The sequence below is a fragment of the Sinocyclocheilus rhinocerous genome, unplaced genomic scaffold, assembly GCF_001515625.1.
Source record: "Sinocyclocheilus rhinocerous isolate Xijiao unplaced genomic scaffold, SAMN03320098_v1.1 scaffold3535, whole genome shotgun sequence".
Taxonomy (NCBI): domain Eukaryota; kingdom Metazoa; phylum Chordata; class Actinopteri; order Cypriniformes; family Cyprinidae; genus Sinocyclocheilus; species Sinocyclocheilus rhinocerous.
In genome coordinates, this window is record NW_015664057.1 from 52,633 (window position 1) to 60,326 (window position 7,694).

Genomic DNA, 7,694 nt, shown 5'->3' on the forward strand with positions numbered 1-7,694 from the left:
ATTTTAGTTGTGAATGCCACGGATTCTGAGTAGGATAACATTAATTTTTTTTCTTTTTCTTCTTCTTCTCGTTAGATTCGACTGAGCGTAGACCTGGTAGCATTCCACATAGTTTCTAGATGCCATGCAACCAGGCAACATAAGTCACCATAAAGTTTAGTTTAACACCGCTGTATAAACCTCTTTTTTTTTCTTTCATCAAAATCTAATAGATTAATTGGTTTAGAATAACAGGCCTGGGCATTGTGCACTTGAGAGAGCCAATTATAATTTCTCAATTGTCACTTGTTAGTCTAATTTAAATTTTAGTCAAATACTTTTTGTTATTGCTCATGAACTACTTTGAGAAGAGGATTGGAGATCTCTGCATAATCTAGGATCCATGGCCATCAACATTTCCATCTTGTTATCCCCAGTGATGAGAGCATATGTGATTTCATGATTTTGGATCTTTGGAGTAAATTTTTTTAATTATTTTATTCAATCTAGCCCTAGAAAATTACCATTAAACAAAATGGAGTGACCAATATTTTTATTTTATCAGCCATATCTTGTCTCCCCCCCCTTTTTTCCCCCCCCAAAGAGTTCAGCATTGTTGTCAATCATTCAGTTGTGCATTTCCCCCTAGCTGGTTAATGAAATAGCCCTCACTATGCCAAATCCAGCTCCATTTTTATTTGATTGGTGAGTCAAGCACTCACTTCTGTCAAAATGACTTTTTCTTTAAGACATAAGGCTGGACTGGTACCTATTGAAAAGCAGATTGAGAATGTTAGTTAAAACACAGAATTAAAAGAACTGCTGTGAGACCAGTGAATAATCAAGATTAATACAGTTAATAAAATAATTAACAAAATTTGAAGCAGTCTCTATAGTGATCATTAAATATGCAGCACCTGTGCACGCAAAGGGAAGGGATGGAAGTCCTTCTGGTTAGATCATCAGCCTGGGCTGTTGCACTGGGTCGTCAGTCTGTGATGGCACTCAAAGGCCTGATGTTGTGGTGTATGGTCTCCGTTGTTTCTCTGCCTCTCCTCAGTCTGGCTTTTGATTGCTTCTGCCAGAGTTTTGCATTTCAGGATGTTCTCTTCACCCTCAGGAAAAGTCTCAAGCGAAAGATTCACCTTTTCCTGCATTACGTCAGCCTTTCTCCATGCTGAAGTGTAAACTCCTCTTTCAGGAGGGGAGGTGAACGTCCATCTTCTTCTCTCTGCAGCTGTGTCTTTGCTTCTTTACCACTTTGTTAGACAGACTCGAGTTCATTGCTTCCCTTTGCCAAAGCACTGTTCCAGAAGTCATCTGAAATTTGAACACCCAGAGACTGCATTAATCAAATTGAACCTTTGTAAACTCTGACCAAAATTGTGTCTGAGCAATCTGCACTTTATCTTTTCAACCATCTCTTTCAATGGTCCTTTGCAAATTGTAGAAAGCAGCAGTAATCTACCTTTATTATATACTGCAATTAAACAAAAGAATCCTTCCTTTTACAACAGCATGACATGCGTATGGTAAACTAAAGACTTCAATCATAATTTTTCTTCTATATTTGCATACATGATTCAGAATAATCTGGTAATGGTGAATCAATTTTTCCCAACCAACATAAACAAATTCCTTTTATTTAAATATTTTATCAACAAGTTCCATTATTATTGTAAAATAGTTTTTGAATCAAAATTTCTATGAACTTGGTCACCCAATCTTGCTCTCATTCAACATTCCACTACTCAAGTTATCTTTTAGTTAACTCAAGTCTAAATCTCTGAAACTCTGTAGTGGATTAACTTTCATACTGTGTCCCAGGGATAACAAGATACAAATTTTAGATGTCTTCAGATATAAAGTTTTAAGCATGTGCAGTCTTTTTATTCATTTGTTAAGACATGTCATTAAATAATAAATGTATATCTTATTTGAATTAATCTATTATTACATTCAACATTCCACTACTCAAGTTATCTTTTAGTTAACTCAAGTCTAAATCTCTGAAACTCTGTAGTGGATTAACTTTCATACTGTGTCCCAGGGATAACAAGATACAAATTTTAGATGTCTTCAGATATAAAGTTTTAAGCATGTGCAGTCTTTTTATTCATTTGTTAAGACATGTCATTAAATAATAAATGTATATCTTATTTTAATTAATCTATTATTATTTCAATAATCTGCAAAGTCCATATCTTGGAATACTTTCTTTCTAAAACAACATTCATACCAGTCTCTTTATTGTTTAGGGCTCACAGACTCATTCACTCTTCTCCAGCGCAACACCAGCTGATCACACTCAAGTGACAGTCCAGGAGGGGCACACACCTCCTGCTCCACCAGATATAGGGTTTATTTTCTCATACAACCACAAGTCACAAATACACTCAGACAGACACAGACACATACATTTACACAGACTACTCAATACTCTTCCTGAGTAACCTGTCAGTTCTACTCGCTCTTTCACTGATACACTTCCTCAACACAGTAAAAAAGCAGTACCCTGCAGGAATTTTTGCCTATCCGTAGGACTTTGCGCGCTTCCCTTTACTTTATCTGCTTAACGTCTATTGATGTCCGTCAAGGCCCTCTCAACAATAAACACAGACCATTGCATGCAATGTATATCTGCTTAACATCTACTGCCATCCATAAAGGCCCTTTTGGCAGTAAACACAGATTTTTGCATGCACAATCTGCCCTCATTTACTATTATAGTAAAACAGATCAGTGCATGCAATTATTTCTTATGGAATCAAAACCTCTTTTTTTTCTCTCTTTTTGTTCTTTAAATTTGGAGGAGCATTTTCGAGTGTCCATACCACCACTGGCTGACTCTGGCAAACAACACTAATTATATAAGCAAAACACTGCCTACCTTATTGTTTAGTGGCCACTGTTAGTGTTGTTCGTCAAGCCAGCCCAAAGTGGTCCTCCACTCTCTGCTCCTTTCCAATCCTGCCGACAATGCCAGTTTGTGGTGGCTTCTGCTGATGCTGTGAGGAATCATTCTTAAAGTCTTGGGGTTTTGATGCCAGAAGAGATTTTATTATCAAGAGACAATAAAACCGAGAAAGCTCTGCAGAACAATCTATAGCGTCTGTGTCTGTACTCTCTCTTATACAGTGTTTCCCGAAGGCGTGTCCATGTTCAATACATTTCATACATATGGTTATTGTTTATCAACTCTTTTACCTCTTTTGGCTGTGTCCCCAGCCTGCTTTTAGGATGTAGAATTTATTTTAAGTGAAACGAGGAGGCCTAATCATATATTTTGTCTAATGTCAAAACAGAACGTGCAACTTTACCATATACTGTATTTTTGTAATGTCTGCACCAAGGAGGTCTCATCATATATTTTGTCTAATGTCCAAATAGAGTGTGCAGCTCCACCATATACTGTACCCCTGCACTGTCTGCACATTCCATTCTCATGCAGGCCTCACACACAGGCAGATATATGATTATAATAGTAGAATAACTTGATACATAAATGGCTAGATTCACATTGATTATACTTGATTAGTTCATATTTTGATTAATAAAAATCTTCCACACTATCGCTGTGTGTCTGCTCCAAACATTCGTGTGCTGCTCTCCATGAGCACCACTACCTATAAAACAATTAAACAGAGTAAAACATTTTACATCTCATGGTGTCAGTATTCCATTTCTTGCTAAATTTCATTTCATATGTTTACAATTACATGCTTATTTTTGAAATAGCTTCATTACTTATGTGGTGTAGTAGGCTAAACCCACTGAACTGAACTGATGGGGGCTTAAGGCCCTGCATTGATTACCAGACCCTGAACTCTCAAACTATCAAGCTACCATACCCACTTCTCCTTCAGGCTCATTACTGGTGGCCCAGTATGACCCAGGATGTCATCCAGTACGTCCACAGCTGCTCAGTCTGTGCCATATCCAAGACCCCTACGCAGCTCCCGTTTGGAAAGCTGGTTCCCTTGCATATCCCACGGAGACCCTGGTCACACGTTGGTGTTGACTTTGTCACGAATCTTCTCAACTCGGAAGGTAACACCTGTATTCTGGTTGCCGTTGATTGATTCTCCAAGGCATTCCGTCTGATCCCTCTCAAGGGTCTCCCTACGGCCATGGAGACAGCAGAAAGTTTATTCCACTATGTCTTCAGATATTACAGCATCCCAGAAGATATCGTCTCTGACAGGGGACCTCAGTTCATCTCCCATGTCTGGAGGGCATTCTTCAAGCTCCTAGGGGTCACGGCCAGCCTGTCGTCAAGATACCACCCACAGACCAACGGCCAGATTGAGCGAAATATCCAAGAGCTCGGACGGTACCTCAGGTCAAACTGCCATGAAGATCAGCACAGCTGGAGCCGGTTCCTCCCGTGGGTCGAGTATGCACAGAACTCCCTCAAGCAGAACACCAGAGTATTCACACTGTTCCAGTGCATACTCGAGTACCAGCCTCCCCTGTTTCCCTGGATGGAGGAACCCTCCGAAGTTCCAGCTGTGGACCACTGGTTCCGGGTGAGCGAGAGGGTCTGGGACGCAACTCACGTCCAACTCCAGCAGGCAGTGAGGAGACACAAGGACTTTGCAGACTCTCGCCGTTCCAACGCACCAGTCTATCATCCAGGAGATAGAGTCTGGCTCTCCACGAGGGATCTACGTCTCCGCCTGTCTTGCAAGAAGCTGAGTGACGGGACGGTCGGCTCGAGCACCTCGTGGACTGGGAGGGGTACGGTCCAGAGGAAAGATCCTGGGTGGCCCGGGACGACATTCTAGATCCTTTCCTTGCTCAGCCGCCCCTGGAGGAGGGGGTACTGTCAGGGAGTCACAGTCACATCAGTCACCACAATCACCTCAGCCATCACAGTCCCCGCCCCCAACGCTCACCAGATCACACTCACCCGACTACGGATTGCACACACCTGTCCATGCTCATCACGCTCCCTATATCAGTGCACAGATCCCTCAGCTTATTGTCTGGTCTACCATTTGCTATGTCAAGCTTACCTGACTCCCTACCTGGATACTTACCTCGACGATCCTCCAACGTCTCCATTCCCGCTGTTCCTTCTGCTCCATTACTCTACCGCTCCTGGGACTGCCTGCAATACAGAGACTGTATCACCGCACAGATAAGAACCTTGATCTCATTCCATACCCATCTTACTTACCATTGGACTCTTGCTCTGTATACATCTGTCGATATCAGTAAACCGGTTGATTCGTATCACTTACCTCAGCTTCCTAGTGTGATTGCTGACATATGTAAAGATGTTATATTTGCACAATGATTTGAATTTCAATCCAATTACTACTAAAACTAGTAAGAGATTTACCATGTGGTTACAAAGAGATTTGTCAATTCAGGGGCGGGTACTTCTTTCAAAAGCTGAAGGAATCTCTAGATCAGTCTATGCATCATTATCATTGGATATTCCCCCTAAAGTTACCAAACAACTGGATAAAATGCTTATTGATTTTATCTGGTGAAACAAGCCACATTACCTGAGATTTTTTTTTTAATGCATTTCCAAAGATCATGGTGGTTTAGAGGTGTTGAGTTATGATACTCTAAATGTTGAATAAGCCAATTTATTTTAACTACATTGTTTAAAGAATAAAGACAGTATTTGGAACTAATTTCACAACTATCTATTCAAGCAATTGGGTGACCTCGAATTTTTGTTGAAGTGCAGTTATTCAGTTGAAAACATACCGGTTAAGCTTGCAAAATTTCATAAACAAGCTCTTATGGCATGGACTCTGGCCTATAAACATAATTTCTCACCAAGGAGCAGTGTTGGTCAAGTTACTTCCAAAATGTAATACATTATATATTACTAGTTACTATATTTCGAAAGTAATTAGTTACATTACAATATTACTGTCTCTGAATTGTAATGCGTTACACTACTTTTGAGTTACTTTCACCAAAATATCCACAGAAGTATTATAAAATGCCAAAATGTAGTTTATTGCTGCTCATTCTACATCCAGTGGAGGGTAATGTGGTAGGTCTATATAGCATAAAATATATGAAATCATATTTAGATACCGGTATGTAGGTCTACATTAATGTTACGTTGTAGTTTAGGTAAAAAAATAATATAAAATTGCATTATTACATTCATAAATAACTAAATAAAGCGAAATATTATCATGTACAAACAATAAACACAATATCTAGCCTATAGGCTATTTTGAACGGTTTCAGAAGAAAACAAGAATGAAAAATATAAGTTGCATAACAAGCCAAAATGAATCAGGCTAATTCGATGCGAAACTGAAAGCAAATGGCGTTCTCGCGCAGCCTACCCCTCTCATTCGGCATTAATCCATTAAATGTGTCCATATTTGCGATGTATTTGAATGCTAAACTATTATTTATTATGTAAACCAAGCTTAATTAATGCACTTAATAAACATCCTCGTCACATGAGCAAATGTGTGTTTGGCCCGAGCTCAGGCTGAACGGCACGGATTGTAACTACGCGCTTATTTCATGAAAACAGGATTAGATTGCATCTTTAAGTGGAACTGATATTTAAAATCTATCCCAGCCACTGCTACTCTATTACAAGAGTACCCTACTAATCCGGGGACAATAATTTAAAATAATAATTATTTAAAAATTAATTTGAAAAAATTATGTTGGGTAAACTATAATACTATAGACACAGACAGTTTTACTCATTGAAAGATTTATTCGTTATAAAATAATAACTTTATAACTGTATTAGAGTCTTACACACATACAGTTAATCTGAGTCGTGCATTAATTTGCGTGCTGACAGATATTATGGGAGTGGCTTGATGGAGCGCAGGAGACGCAGATAACTTGATCTTGACCCTTAAGAAACTTTCATTAATGCTGTCACATAACAAATCTGCTTCAAAGATAAAATGACATGAATTGCTAACTACAACATTGAACTAAAAATATAAAGCCTGTACAAATACTAGTAATTGTGAATATAAATAATTGGGAATCATGTTTAAAAAAAAAAAAAAAGTGTACATTTCATTTATCTATTATAAAATTTACGTAGTTTTGTTCACTTGGCTGTTTCCTTATAAAGATCCAGAAATTTGTCAAGTTTTTCATCAGGTGTCTTATTTAATTATATGACGTCATTACGTTGCTGTCTTGCCGCCAGCCAATCGCTGCATTGCTGATCGTGGTTTCGAGTATCGATACATCTGCCCTTTACGGGGAACACGAGAACACGCAGTAATCTTAGACAACTTACTCCAGATATTTTAATCAAATACGCAAATTCGTTTGAAGAACCAAATTAGCCAGAGATCAGTTATAACGATTAGAAGATCTGGCATCTTTCAAACCATCTCAGATTTAAGCGAGTTATGAAGAACGGGTCCCTGCAGTCTTTGTTCCCTATATGTTTGTTAACACTTCCTTTGAGATTACGGTTTCTGTTTATCTTTTCAAATTAAAAATATATTAATTTGAATTGGTGTTTGTTGGCTCTGGGACGGGAGGTTGGATTGCCCTGGTTCTCCAAGGTTTTTTTTTTTTTTTTTTTTTTTTTTTTTTTTTTTTTTTTTTTTTTTTTTTTTTTTTTTTTTTTTTTTTTTTTTTTTTTTTTTTTTTTTTTTTTTTTTTTTTTTTTTTTTTTTTTTTTTTTTTTTTTTTTTTTTTTTTTTTTTTCTTCTTTTTTTTTTTTTTTTTTCTTTTTTTTTTAC

At 38.0% G+C, this 7,694-nt stretch overlaps 1 protein-coding gene across 50 annotated transcripts in view; it reads right to left on the reverse strand.

Moving 5' to 3' along the window:
* LOC107729603 (glycine-rich cell wall structural protein 2-like) overlaps nucleotides 1–7,694 on the reverse strand; it is a 41,470-nt gene that overhangs the window by 28,765 nt on the left and 5,011 nt on the right. The window lies entirely within an intron of this gene.